This window comes from Macaca mulatta, chromosome 12 (assembly GCF_049350105.2).
Source record: "Macaca mulatta isolate MMU2019108-1 chromosome 12, T2T-MMU8v2.0, whole genome shotgun sequence".
NCBI lineage: Eukaryota > Metazoa > Chordata > Mammalia > Primates > Cercopithecidae > Macaca > Macaca mulatta.
The window spans coordinates 50985140-51000884 of NC_133417.1; positions in this window are offsets into that span (position 1 = coordinate 50985140).

A 15745-nucleotide genomic window follows, 5' to 3' on the forward strand; every position below is an offset into this window, starting at 1 on the left:
TAAAATGCCCATATGGCCCAAAGCAATCTATAGATTCAACACTATTTCTATCAAACTACCAAGGTCATTTTTCACAGAACTAGAAAAGCTATTCTAAAATTCACATGGAAACAAACATAAAAAGCCTGAAGAGTCGAAGCAATCCTACCTGAAAAGGAAAAACTGGAGGCATTGCTTACCCAACTTCAAACTACACTACAAGGCTGCAGTAACCAAAAAACATGGTGCTTGTATAAAAATAGACACACAGAACAATGCAGCAGAATAGAGAACCCAGAAGTAAAGCAGCACACCTACAACCAACTGATCCTCAACAAAGTTGACAACAATAACCAATAGGCAAAGAACTTCTTATTCAATAAATGGTGCTGATATAACTGGCTATCCATATGCAGAAGATTGAAACTGGACCCTTACATATTACCATAAGCAAAAATTAACTCAAAAAGGATTAAAGACTTAAATGTAGGACCTAAAACTATGAAAATACTAGAAGAAAACCTAGGAAATACCCTCATGGTCATCGGCCTTGGCAAATAATTTATGACTAAGTCTCAGAAGGAATGGCAACAAAAACTAAAATTGAGAAGTGGGACCTAAGTAAACTATCTTTAGCTTCTGCACAGAAAAAGAAACTGGCAATGGAGTAAACAGACTATCAGAATGGGAGGTAATATTCACGAGCTACGCATCTGACAAAGCTCTTATGTCTGGAATATATAAGGAACTTTAACAATTCAACAGGCAAAAAAAACAGCTCCATTAAAAAGCGGACAAAGGACATGAACAGATACTTCTTGAAAGAAGACATAAAAACAGTCAATATATGAAAAAATGCTATCACTAATCATAAAACAAATGCAAATAAAAACCATAATGAGACATGACCTCACATCAGTCAGAATGGCTACTATTAAAAAGTCAAAAAGTAACAGATGCTGGTAAGGCTGTGGAGAAAAGGGAATGCTCATACACTGGTGGTGAGAATGTAAATTAGTTCAGCCACTGTGGAAACTAGTTTTGAAATTTCTCAAAGAACTAAAAATAGAACTACCATTTGACCAAGCAATCTCATTACTGGGTATATACCCAAAGAAAAATAAATTGTTCTACTAAAAAGATATGTGCCTTTTTATGTACATTACAGCACTATTCATAATAGCAAAGACATGGAATCATCCTAGGTGACTATCAACAGTGAACTGCATAAAGGGAATGCGGTACATATACACCATGGAATACTACACAGTGATAGAAATGAATAAAATCATGCCTTTTGCAGCAATGTGGTTGCAGTTGGAGGCCATTATCCTGACTGAATTAACAAAAAGCAGAAAACTAGATGCAGCATGTTCTTACTTGTAAGAGTGAGCTAAATATTAAGTATACATGGACATAAAAATAGGAAAAGACACTGCAGACTATCAGAGGGTAGAGTGGCAGAAGGGACAAGATTTAAACATGACCTATTGGGTACTATACTTAGCTTACAACCTGGGTGACAGGATCAATTGTCCCCAAACCTCAACATCACACAATATATTCATGTACCAAGCCTGTACTTGTACCCCCGAATCTAAAATAAAAGTTCAAATTAAAAAAAATATATAGATGGAATGCTTTCACAGAAAGATCAGGAACAAGACACCACTTCTATTCAACATTTTACAGAAGGTTGTAGCAAGGACAATTAAGCAATACAAAATTTTTAAAAGACCTCCAAATTGGAAAGGCAGACAGAAAATAATCTTTATTTGTAGATTATGTGATCTTATGTATGAAAATCTTAAGGAATCTTGTAAAACTCTATTGGAAATAATAAATTCATTCACCAAGGTTTTAAGGTAGAAGACCAGTACACAAAAATTAATTGCATTTCTGTACACCAGGAATGCATAGTCTAAAATAAAATTAAGAATAAAACAATAGTATAAAAAATAAAATAAGGATGTATTTAACACAAAAATATGCAAAACTTGTATTTTGAAAACTATAAACATTGGTGATAGAAATTGTATAAGTCCTAAGTAAATAAAAAGATATACCATGTTCATGCATGGGAAGACTTAACAGTGTTACAAGAATCTCCAAATTGATCTACAGATTCAGTGTAATCTCTGACAAAATCTTGACTGTTTTTTTTTATATATATATAAATGGACAAGCTGATCCTAAAACATATGTGGAGATGCAAGGGACCTCTCTTCCACCCAAATAATAATCTTAAAAAAGAAGACCAAAGTCTAAGGACTCAAACTTATCACTTTAAAAATTTGCTTCCCAGCAACCAAGATAATGTGGTACTGTCTTGATAAATATATAGACCAATGAAATAGAATTAAAGGTCCAGAAGTAAACTTTCAAATTTATGGTCATTTGATTTTCTACAAAGCTGCCAAGAAGTTCAGTAGGAAAGAGAATAGTCTCAACAAATGGTGCTGAATACAAACATGCAAAATAATAAATCTGGACTCCTGTATCACACCACATACAAAAATTAAGTCAAAATGAACCACCGACCAAGATACAAGCAGTAGAACTATAAAACTCTTAGAAAAAAGCTTATGCATAAATCTTCATGATTTGTGGTAGGCAAAATCTTGTTAGATACAATGCCTGCAGCACAAGTGACAAAACCAACAAAAATACGTAAATTTAATGTTGCCAATGATAAAATACTTATGCTGCAAACAATGCTATCAAGAAAGTTAAAAGACAATCCACAGAATGAGAGAAAACATTTGGAAATTATAGACATGATAAAGTATTTGCATCCAAAAATAAAGAACCCTTAAAACTCAAAGCTAAAAAGACAAGAGAGAGAAAGAGAAGAAAAAGAAACAATTTGCAGTTTAAAAATGAGAAAAGGATATGAATAGATATTTCTCCAGAGACAATATTCAATGGCCGATAAGCACATAGAAAATGCTCAACATCACTGACAGTTGGGAAATGCAAAATCAAAGCCATAATGGCATACCATTTCACACTCATTAGGACATTAGGATGGCCACTGTCATAAAGACAGACACAAGTATTGAAAAGGATGCAGAGGAAATGGAATCCTCATACATTGTTGATGGGAAGGTAAAATAGGGCAATCACTTTGGAAAACAGTCTGGCAGTTCTTCAAACTGTTAAACATGGTATTACCATATCAGCAATTCCACTCACAGATGGTACTCAAGAGCAATGACAACATATGTTTTACACAAAAAACTGTATACAGGTGTTCATAACAGCCTTATTTATAATATCCAATAGTGTAAACAACTCAACGGCCCACCTACTGATAAACAGATAAATATGTTATATACAACCATACAATGCAATGATATTTGGCAAAACAAAGGGATGAAGTATTGATAAAAGTTACAGCATGAATGAACTTTGAGAACATGATGCTAAGTGAAAGAATTCAGTAACAAAAGAACATATTTTGTATGATTCTACATAAACAAAAAGTCCAGAATAGGCAAATCTATAGAGACAGAAAATAAATTAGTGTTTTCCAGTTGGCCAGAACAGGAATAGGAAGTGACGTCTAATACATTTGAGGCTTCATATTGGGGTGATGAAAATATTTGTAAATTGTTTGTGGTGATGGTTACACCATTCTGTGAATATATTGTAAATCATTTATCTATGCACTTTAAATGAGTTTGTTGTATGGTATGTGAATAATATCTTAAAGCAGTTGAATTTTTATTCTGTTTATGTTTAATAATGTCCTTTAATCCCTGCATAACCATATGTCTTTTGCTGTTTCTTTTTTATCATTTAACTGAATAAATTTGAATTCTAGACTTTCCAGTTATCTCTGAAACCTGTTCTATTTTCTATACTAGTTGTCATGTTCATATACAATTTTAATGAATATTCTTTAAACTATATTTTTTTCAAGTTATTATAGAAATATCTGTTTCTTCTCCTACCACATATCATCATGAAAACTCACTGTGTTTTATAATCAACTAGGCAACTGTTCTCACTTTGCAAAATGTTAACTGGATGCTGTATACAATGATTTAATAAACAAGCACAATGGATTCTCTCTCTGTGCCTTCTTTACCTTCGAAATAATGATCTAAGATGAGGCCAGATTCCCTCATTGTTTTCAGCAATTTTATCACAGCCCTGAATGTCCCTATGAATTTAGTCTTTAAAAATACTTTGTATTTAATACTACGTGTAAATATCTTGGGCCCTGCTTTACAGATAAAGACACTACGGTGTTGTATTGACTTAGTAGGGCTTCTTCAACAAATCACAAACTCGGTGGCTTTAAACAACATAAATTTACTGTCTCACGGTTTTGGAGGCCAAATTCTGAAATCAAGTTGTTGGCACGGTCTTTCTCTTATGACTATAGAGAATCGTCCTTCTTTGCTTTTTCCAACTTCCAGTGGTTCTGTAACTGCCCGACAGGTTCACCTTACAGGGGAATTGCAATGCTGAAAGAGAAATTCACGCAGAGCCGGCTGTGTGGGAGACCTCGAGTTTTATTGTTATTCAAATCAGTCTCCCAGAGCATTTGGAGATTAGATTATTTATTTAAGGATAATTTGGTGGGCAGGGGCTCGGGAAGTGGGGAGGGCTGATTGGTCAGGTTAGACATGGAATCTTAGAGGGGTTGAAGTGAGAGGTTTTCTTTCAGTCTTCCGTTCCTGGGTGGGATCGCAGAACTGGTTGAGCCAAATCATTGGTCTAAGTAGTGTCAGCTGATCCATGGAGTGCAGAGTCTGCAAAATATGTCAACAAGCACTGATTTTAGGTTTTATAATAGTGATACTATCCTCAGAATCAATTTGAGGAGGTTCATACTCTTGCAGCTGGAGGCTGCACGCACGGCCCCTCTACCGTGATTTCTAATCTTATAGCTAATTTGTTAGTCCTACAAAGGCAGACGGTCCCCAGGGAAGAAGGCGGTCTTTTCAGGAAAGGATTATTATCAATTTTGTTTCAGAGTCAAACTATAAACTAAATTCCGCACAAGGTTAGTTGGGCCTACGCCCAGGAATGAACAAGTACAGCTTAAAGGTCAGAAGCAAGATGGAGTCTTTCACTGTCGTAATTTCCAGTTATATGTTTTGCAAAGATGGTTACAGTTTTGGCATTCCATGGTTTATGGCAACATTAATCTATCTCTGTGTTCACATGGCTTTCTACTCTGTCTCTCTGTGTCCTTTTTTCTGATGAAGATGCCAGTCATTGGACTTAAGGTCCATGCTGGATTATTTTATTGCTAGATGCCTATTTACAACTGCGAAGACCTTATGTCCAAATATAGTCACATACCGAAGTTACTGGCAGGCCTGGATTTTGGGCGGCAATCTTTAACTTACTACCGGTGCGAAAATTTAAGCAATAGAAATTACATGTCAGAAATGTTGGTTTCCATTTAGTGGCTGTGGGATTTGTGGGAAAATATTTAAACCTTATGAATCCTGGTATTCTCATTGGAAATTAAAAATAATAGTTCCTATCTACTTATGTAATTATTATGTAATTATGTAATATAATTTTATGTAATTATGAGAATTAAAATTATTCATATAAAATGTCGAAGACTGACTTGGAAATAGGAAGCATTTGATTAATGGGGATTTAAAACAATAACTTGTCCAATGTAAAAATTTAAAAATAAGATGTAGATCAGGGTTTTGAATTCAAGTGTCCCTGACTCAAAAACTCCCATTAATTTTATTGCATTAAATTGTTAAGTCCACTAGAGGACTGTTCAGGGAAGATCTTTTTATGTAAAATATGTTTATAAGTTTATATTAATATTAGTTATGGTTTGTGGTTATTCCATTTAGGGTAAGTTGCTAATGGCCTCTGACTCAACTTTTGCATAAACAGGGCAAAATGCCTATCATATGTAACCCATTTGGAGAGCTTCCAGAACCACAAACCATGAATGATTTTAAGGAACCTCTTACAAGAAAGCATACATTAAAATGATGATTACAAATAATGGTCAAAATAAAAGCACCCTTTAACAAAATGGGACTCTCTATTATCTCAATGTCTCCAGTTAACAAGTTTTAAAAATATATTTGCTCAAATGGTTACAATCAAGGCAATTGAACTAGATATTAAATTGTAATGTTTGAGAATTGAATTCAACTGATAATTGTTGGGATTCTTGTAGTGCTTTGATTAATATAATTATGAATATGCATATTTTGTAATTGTGCCAATAAAACCATATTATAATTTATTTTGCTCCCTTATTCTTATGTATATTCTCATCAAAAATATATTTCTGGTATTTTAGTAGTCAGAGACACTTTATTTAATATTGTGCCTATTCACACAGTGAACTATTATATAACTATTAAAATAATTAACTAAATACACACGAACCAACATGGATAAGACTCTAATTATTGTAAAAAATTAAAAATTTTTTGCAATGTTAAAAATTTGTGTAACGTAAAATGTTAGAAAATTTTGTAAAAAATTAGAAAATCAACATGGATAAATCACTAATTTTGTAAGCTTTTTGTTCTGTCTTCTTTCTTCTTCTCAGTCATGCAGTCTTACTTTGAGCAGAAGTTAACCGACAAGCCAAGCCACCAGCACCACTGATGTTAGACAGGACCCTCACTACTTCACAGCAACATGTAGTGCAGCACACACAAAAAAATTAATGTGGTAAGTCTTTACTTCTCTCCTTGCTTCTACAATTTGTGTGTGGGTGATCACCTGCAGAGCTTCATCTGTGGACATGGAGCTATCTAGCAAACAAAAATTATACTTTGTGGAAAAAGTGAAGGGATACTGAGCTAAACAGAAAAGTGAAGAGATCTTGCTAATTTTGGACCAGGGAAGTACAGAAAATATAACCATAAGTATAATCTCTAAATAATAATCTCAATCAATTTCAATCAAATGTCATTTCCACACCGAACTAGAGAATAAAGTTTATATTGCTCTAAATCCATTTAGACTTGGAGAATACTGGAAACAAAACCTATTAAAGAGAGGTAAAGTACATTATAGAATCCTCATTAGTTTAAGTATCAAAATAGTAAATTACTAACTATATTAGAAGGTACAGAGTCTGACTTCTATAGAATCTGGATGACAAAGCAAATAGATAGCTGGGTATTTTCACTTTGAAAATCATGTGCAATTGGGAAGCTAATGTTTACTGCTAAAAAGGTCTATCTGAATTATGACTTAATGGAAGAAACGACTAAGATTATTTGCAAATTCCGAATCTTTTATTAATTTTATGTGTTAACAAGAAGAATTTTATCAAATTAAGACAATCTAATTTATTTTATACCACTTAATTAAAAACAATTACCTACATCTTTTTTAGTATATTCATGCTATACAGAAACAGGTGCCCAAATTATTTCTTTAATTAGATGTTCAGCTTCGTGTTTGTGTGTATGTGTGTGTGTAGTGTTAGTTTATACACATATATCTTATATATCTGTAATAGTGTTAGTTCCAAACTATTTGGGGATGGCTAATTTAATTTTGTAATTTACTATCTGATTCAAGAGGATAACTCTTAATTTAAAAAAAAAACTTGGTTTGCTTAGTAATTTCATTCAAGTTCTAATCTCATTGAGTACTTTTATACTGAAAAAAGAAAGTATTACTTAATAATTGAAATAAACCTAAGGACATTTAGAGACTAGTCACAATATCTGATTTAGAATGACCTTGGATTAATAAATTTGTACATTTTCATATGTCTGTGAAAAGTTAACCTCATTCTAAGTGAGTAGGAAGAAAAATGAGGAAAAGAGTAGAGGTATAGGTTGGTCAACTGGATCCTTAGGGAAATTTACTGAGCTCTTTAGAATTGCCTTTAAAGATGTTTTCTTGAACTACTGCCTATCAAACTTAACATTTTGGAAAACCATTTTATGTTATTTTCTTTGTATTTTAAAAATTCTTTCTAATGCATTCTTTTGGATCCAGTAAATATCCTAACTTTTGTAATACAAAATATGCCTAATAACCCTATGATTTCTAGATCACTATTAGAATAATCATATTTTTCTTTGCATTTTCTTTCTCTGAAGATTCTTTAAGAATACACAAACACATAATTTAATAGTTACTTGAATAGATTTTTAACTTTTCACATAGTCAAAGATAGGTATTCCGGTAACAAATGAATTTAAACTTTATATGTTATAATTCTTTCTGTTTAGGATCAATAAATTAGCTTTAAAAATGACACTTGGATACATGAACTAATGGCTGATGTATTAGAATTACAATAATACCACTGACAGAGACATTAAGCCAAGAAAATATGGCAGAGGAACTGACCATCTCTGCACATTGACTTAACTGACTCTGATATTGCTCTCTACTTTCCTGCCGTGCCAGACCTCTCAATGTTCCTTAAACATGCCAACTCTTTCCAGTTTGGGGCCTTTTGCATTTTCCTTTCTCACTGCCTGGAATACTCTTCATATGGTCCTATATTCAAATTAATCACTTCACAGGACAGCCCCCATCAACATGCATATCTCACTTAAAATGCCACTTCCTGGGAGAAGGTTTCCATGACCATTTGTCTCGTCCCTGTCTGAAATTATTTATTTCTTTATCTGTTTATTGTATGTCTTTCCTCCCTTTTTACCCTTCTTCTCCAATTCAACTAGTACAATAAACATAAAGAAAGCAGGGATCCTGCCTTTTATTCACCACTCTAGTTTTAGTTACTAAAATAATGCTTGGCACATATCAGGAGTTCAACAAATGTCGATTCACTGAGTAATTTTTAAAATATAAATAGATTATGACAGTAAGTAAACTTAAACATTACCTGTTTTGCTTACTTAATTTTAATGCATATTTTCTAGTTTTCTTCTATATTTTTCTTATACAGGAATGTGAATACAAGCAGAGCCAATAAATGACATTATACACATTCTATTCTACTTTATATCATAGTCATGGAAACAAAAGACCAGATAGTACATTATATTTTACTTGTAATCTCACCTGCTAAAATCAAATATGAAACTAGAACCTTGCTCTCTGCCAGTACTATTGCTGTTATAGAACATGCTGAAATCTAGTTAAAATGATAAATGAATATTTCTACCAATTTTGAAAAAAGGGAAGTTGAATTGTAATAATGGCATGGGTAATAGATTCAAAAGAAGTGATTTTCAATCTTTCCTGAACCTCTTACTAACAGTGTAATCGCAAGATATTTAACTATTCTAGATTCAGATGATGTAAATGAAAATCCTATCATTACTTTGAGCCTGAAATAAGAAAATATATTCAAAGTGTCTAGTAGAGTCCTTGATAATTAATAGACTCTCAATAGTCACATGTTACACGTTGATGGGGATAAGTTCTCAGAAATGCATTGTTAGGCAATTTTGGTATTATGCAAACATCACAGACTCTACTTACACCAACCTTGATGGTAAAGTCAGCTACACACCTAGGCTATGTGGTACAGCCTGTTGCTCCTAAGCTACAAATCTGTATGGCATGTTACTGTACTGAACACTGTAGGCAATTGTAACACAATGGTAAGTATTTGTGTATCTAAACATATCTAAACATGGAAAAGACTCAGTAAAATTATTATTATCTCATAGGACCACTGTCATATATATGGCCTGTCATTGACCAAAAAGTCATTATGTGGCGCATGCATTACTCTACATGGTATTTTGCAGTTATCATGTTACCTGGTGAGGTAATTGGTATGGTTTTCATGATGTTAGCTGATTGTCATCAAGAATTGCATCTGTCTCCTTCCAAATATCTTCTCTACCATTACAAAACTGAGAACATTACCCATCACTGCCTCAGGTTAAGCCATTTGAATACTCATAGTTACCTCTGTGGCTTCATTATATCACCATGAAGTCCTTAAATTAAATAGAAGTAAAAGGTATAAAGATTATTGTTCATTAATTACTTCAATTCTTGTTTATTAGCACATTGCTTTTGCTTCATTAAATTTCAATCAAAACTAAACTACAACTGAAGGGAAGAAAGGTAGTTGTTCCCTTTCTCTGAAACTCTGAACAAAGCCTCTTTTGGTTACCCAAAGAAAGATTCTAAGTCTCAGGAGGAAGAATTCTCCCGCTGTAACCAACAGAAGTTGGCAGCGCTTGCACTGTCAGTTTGTCTTCAGTCTTCTCAACCTTTAAACCTCCATTAAATGCTGTTAAGCATTGACTAAAACCTAAATCTTTTACCAAGAGTTATGAGAACATCATCACTTGATAAATTCCTTCCTAATTATGCAACGCTACTATTATCTCTTTGTTGGACCTGTAAAATATATGGCTGAAATGGAGTTGAATTAAAATGCAGGAAAGACCAATGCATCCTTTAAGGTGTGATATTTAATATGAGTTTCAGAATGTCTGCATGAGGTCAATATTCTTACACTGTACAAAAATACCTAGAATAAAAAAATATTTTTTTTTGCTCCTAAGATCCAGCATATCCTTCCTCTTAAATGCCTGCATCTCTTTCTGCACATAAGATGATGTGTACTGCTCATAGCAGGCAGCATACCTAGTGGTTAGTAACTGCCGCAGCTGGGAAGGCACTGTTTTTCTGAATTCAAGGCACATGTGGTAAGAGCAGTTTTTAAGGTGGGAAACGAAAGGATCAATCAAGCATTGTAAGTAGTGATTTAGTGCAATTTACTTGGAAAGTATTTAATAAATAATGGCAGTGGTATAATTTTGCTTTTTGGGTATTTAATGTATGGGCTTTGAAGGCCCCAGCCACCCCCAAAGCCAAGCAACCAGCTGCTGGGCTGCAGCCAGGAAGCATTCGAAGACCACTGCTTCAATTAGTTCCCCCCTACTTAGAACAGGTACTTATTGCCAGTAGCGATAAGTTAATCAACTAATGAGTCGATTAAAGAAGTAATTAAAGTGTAAAACAGCAGGAAAAGGACTTGCTTTTAAAAGATGCTGTAATACTTAAGGTTAAGTCAAATCAGCTTACTTACAATTGTACCAGATCTGTCTAAAATAAAATCTTCATGTGGTTCTTCTATCTGGTGAGTTCTGCTAAATTAGTTGACATAATCAGTATGGCTGTTTACTATTTCCATATAATCAGTGAAAAACTTAGTCACTTGTTTTTAATACTCTATGAAGGCTATTCTGTGATACAAACTGAAGGATATGCAAGGAACAAATATAGACGTAAAATGTTCTTTGTTTTAATAATTGTGCCAAAATTATGTGGAATTAATTGTTCATTTAAGCAACTTTCTTTGTAATGCTGTATAGAAGAATAAATGCACATAAACTATACTTGGACAATATATGCTCTTTGAAGTATTTCAATGACTCTTAAGGGTAATGTTTATTATATCTCTGAGGCAGTTCTTTTGTGTGAACACAACTTTGAAATTATAATGAAAATCAATAGAATTATATGATTTAATAAACAAGTACTCAATCGAATGCACATTTTTAAACAATATATATTTGTAGTCACATTGCTTGGCACATAGCGCATTACTATTTGGAGGCTGCAGAAATTTTTATGTTAATTCCAAAGGTGTTTCTAAACCAAGTATAATTAGCACCATGAAGTCACATATTAGGGAAATCTCTTTCATTTTCTGTCTTCATTCATTCCTATAAAGAAAGAGGTTATTGCTGTTATCCCATAGTCGGATTAAGAAATCTAGGGTAGAGGGCAGTCATGCACCTTGCTCAAGGTCATAAGATGTTTAACTGGCCCAGGAAGAGTTCATATACTGATCTCAAGCTACTTGTGTATACAATTAATCACTGAATTTTGCATTAGCAAAAACGTATAACTATGTAATATGAGGACATTTTAACTTTTTGAAATATTATTAATTCCTTGTAGAGAAAGATAATTATAATGAGGCAGGGAATTTATTCACCCCTTTCTAAGTAGAGTAATGAAAAAGGCATGTTTGAAATTCCTTTACCATCTGATGCTACTTTACTAGGCCTGGTGGAATACACTAAGATTTCAGTCTCTTTCTTAGAGATCAATATTATATCTATATTAAACTTGGCTGCCAAAAGTGACCTTCCTCTTGGCACTGTCTCTGGCCTTAACGGTACAGTTGTTTCTCTATGTAAATCACTTTAGTACTTGGGTGATATTTTATACCTAATCACAACACATATGGGAATAACCAGACAAATTCCAGTGTGGCCCGGAGGGATGGCTCTCAAGTTTAGTGTGCTTTAGAATCATTCAGGTGCTTGTTGAAACAGATTGCTGAGCTCCCTTCCTGGGTTTCTCAGATGGTATAAAAAGTATAAGAATTTCCATTTCTAACAAGTTCTCAGGTGATGCTGCTGCTGCTGATCAGAAGAGCATACTTGGAATAGTGCTGACATGGAAGAAAGAGCAGATTCTTTGGAAATGGAATATTTCAGGTTTGAATCCTATGTTTCCTACCTGATTGTACATATAATTTGGGTCAAAGTACTGTATTCCTATAAATCTCAGTTAATTTGCCTATAAAAATCTAAATATAGACCAGATGCAGTGGCTCACACCTGTAATCCCAGCACTTTGAGGAGCCAGGGTGTGTGGATTACTTGAGGCCAGGAGTTTGAGACCAGGAGCTGAAATCACTGGGCGATATAGCAAAACCTCATCTCTACCAAAACACAAAAAAATTACATGGGCATGGTAATGCACACCTATAATCACAGCTACTTGGGAGGCCAAGGCATGAGAATCGCTTGAACACAGGAGGCAGAGGTTGCAGTGAGCAGAGATGGTGCCACTGCACTCCAGCATGAGTGACAAGGCAAGAATGTCTCAAAAGGAAAAAAAAAAAAAAAAAAAAAACCTAAATCTACCTTACAATCATTTTGGGAAATTTAAATCTCTCAATGAATAATGTATGGCATTTCATAGATATTCAGTATTTCTTTTGGAGTGCATCTTTAATGATTTATAAAAATGCATTTGTACTTTCAAGTATGCATACTCTTGGTCCATTAGGTTGCATATAAACTTTGTAAAGTCTGGCATTCGCATTTTTTAGTTTTATTTCATGAATCTTTTCTAATATTAAAGATTTTAATTAATGATCAAAATCAATCTATTATCTTGTGTTTTCTGCTTTTGCCTCAATATCAGATACATATCCACTCATATTTTCGTCTAGTAAATTTATGTTTTGATTTTTACTCTTTAATCAATCTCATGTCATGTAGTTAATATGTTTGTGTATGACAGAGAGAGGGAGAGAGAAAGAGAGACAGAGATTGAGAGAGAAATTGCAAGCCCACATCAAATTCTAACTAGATGGACTTAATGTTAAAAGTCTGACAGGAGAAGAAATGTGCCTGTCTTTGACAAAAGATAGTACCTATCCCAGTCTTTACCATTTTTCCATAAGTGATACTCAGCATTCAGTCAAGAAGTATGAGCATACCTTAAAAAAAAGAAAGAAAAAAAAAAGCACAACTCATCATTAAGACATAAAGCAACCCATCTTATGAAACCCATCTATCCCACAAGTAGTTTGAAATAACTATGAATAATATATTTTGAAAACCTAGAGGAAAGAGTAGAGAACACGAGTGAAGAGAAAAGGTATTTCAGCAGTGGTATGAAAGTTATTAAAATAACTAAATATAAGTTCTAGATGAAAAGATCACTATATCAGAGATGCAGAATCCATCCAACTGCTTGTCAGCCAATAGGGCATGGCTGGGGTAGATCAGGAACTTGAAGATATCTTGAAAAATTTTCTAAACGGAAACATGATGAAATCAAAGGATGGAAAAAATACAACTATGTTCAAGAGCTATTAGGCATTATAAAATGATGCAGTGGCACAAAGTACATATAATTGTAGCTGCAAAAGGGAGAGAAAAGTAAGATAGCAGAAATATGTGAAGAAGTCATGGCTGAGAATTCCAAAATTAATAAAAATTAACAAACCATGCATCCAAGAACACTAAGTAGAATGAATTAAAAGACAATCATGGCAAAACTGCTGAGAAAAAGCTAGAGAGGGTTGGGGGATGTAAAACATTGCATTTAGAGGAAAGATGAACAGAATAAGACCAAATTTCTCATCAAAAATGATGTGAGTCAAAATACATTAGAATGACATCTTTAAAGCACTGCAAGAAAAAAAAAATCAACCTAGGTTTCTGAACCCAGCAAAAAATATCACTCTAAAATAAGGCCAAATTAAAGACTTTTGTTTTTCAAATAAACAGAAGGTATGTTTCTATTTTGTTATTTTTTATATAAACGTCTTCTAATATTAAATATATTTTCATGAATAGTCAAAACCAATATATCCCCTTGTGTTTTCTGCCTTTGCCTCAATATCATACAAATATTCACTCATATTTTTTTCTAGTAAATGTATGTCTTGATATCTGTTTAATCAATCTGGTGGCATGTAGTTAATGTTTATGTGCATGTGTATGAGAGAGAGAGAATAAAAGATATTGAGAGAATCAAAACAAAAATCAATTTCTAACTAGATGAACTCAATGTCCCATATTAAAGGTCTAACAGGAGGTCTACAAAACATACTCAAGCATGTTCTTATGGCAGAAGTAGTATGATTTCAGATTAAAATTTTGATCTATACAAAGGAATAAAAAGTGGCAGAAATGATGAAGATGAAAGTAAACATAAAAGACATTATTTTCTTAATTTTAATTACTTCAGTAGACAATTTGCTGTCTAATACAAAATAATGATGTACTCTATAGCATCTGCACAGTATTTAGGATTAAAGTATGTGATAACAATAACATTAATGATGGGAGAGTTGAGAAGGATATGTCTTAAAGTACACTATAAATGACACATTTATATTTATGAATGTGTCTATATATTTATATATATTCTATATATATACCATATATAGCACATATATACAAGAGTTAGCAATTTTAAAGAAACTTTTTTTTTGTTGTTGAACAATTAATTTTCCGAAAAGTGTATATAAGTCTTTACGGGACATCTTACTGCTTTTATTCAAAGTGCCGTGTTTTCTTTTTTTCTGGCCTGTTGTCACTTTCCAATGGATAGATAGTATTTCTGTTTGAATGCTATACAGGCTGTTTTATTCTTCAGCTGGCTATATCTCACATTTTAAAGCCCCCGCCTATGTTTATTTCTCATGTAATTTTATTAAACATATTAATATTTGTCTTCTCTTAATCAAGAACTCACAGACAGTAATTGTCCTTTTCCTTTTTTTCTACCACCTAAAATTCCTTCTAAAGTTTAAATTCTTTATTATTATAGCTATGTTCCTTTTATATATTAAAAACCAGTACTTACTTCAACAACATTAAGTTTTCCTAAATTAGCTGCACACCACTCTTCACTGTATCTAATGCTTCTTTTAAGGAGTACCTTTTGTGAATGTTTTCAAAGAGAGTGTGTGCGGAAGCTTTCATGAAAGTGAGGTCCCTCAGAATGTACTTAACGTTTGCCTTTTCATGGCCATTTTCCAGGATATAAAACTCTGAGTTCCAAGTGATGTTGCTTCAATATTTCGAAAACATTTCAGTATCTTCTTGCTTTTGTTACCGTTGCTTAGGATTCTTATTTCAGTAAGGGTGTTTCTTTGGAAAAAATTTACTTTTATCTCAGGGAATGCTAGTATTTTCTTTCTTTGGGAATAATTTCCAAATTTTACCATAAAGAATCTGGGTTGGTTTTGTTTTCTTTTTTTTTTTTTTCTTTATGTATCCTGTTTTTTACAGCCTATGAGCCTTTTATATCTGAA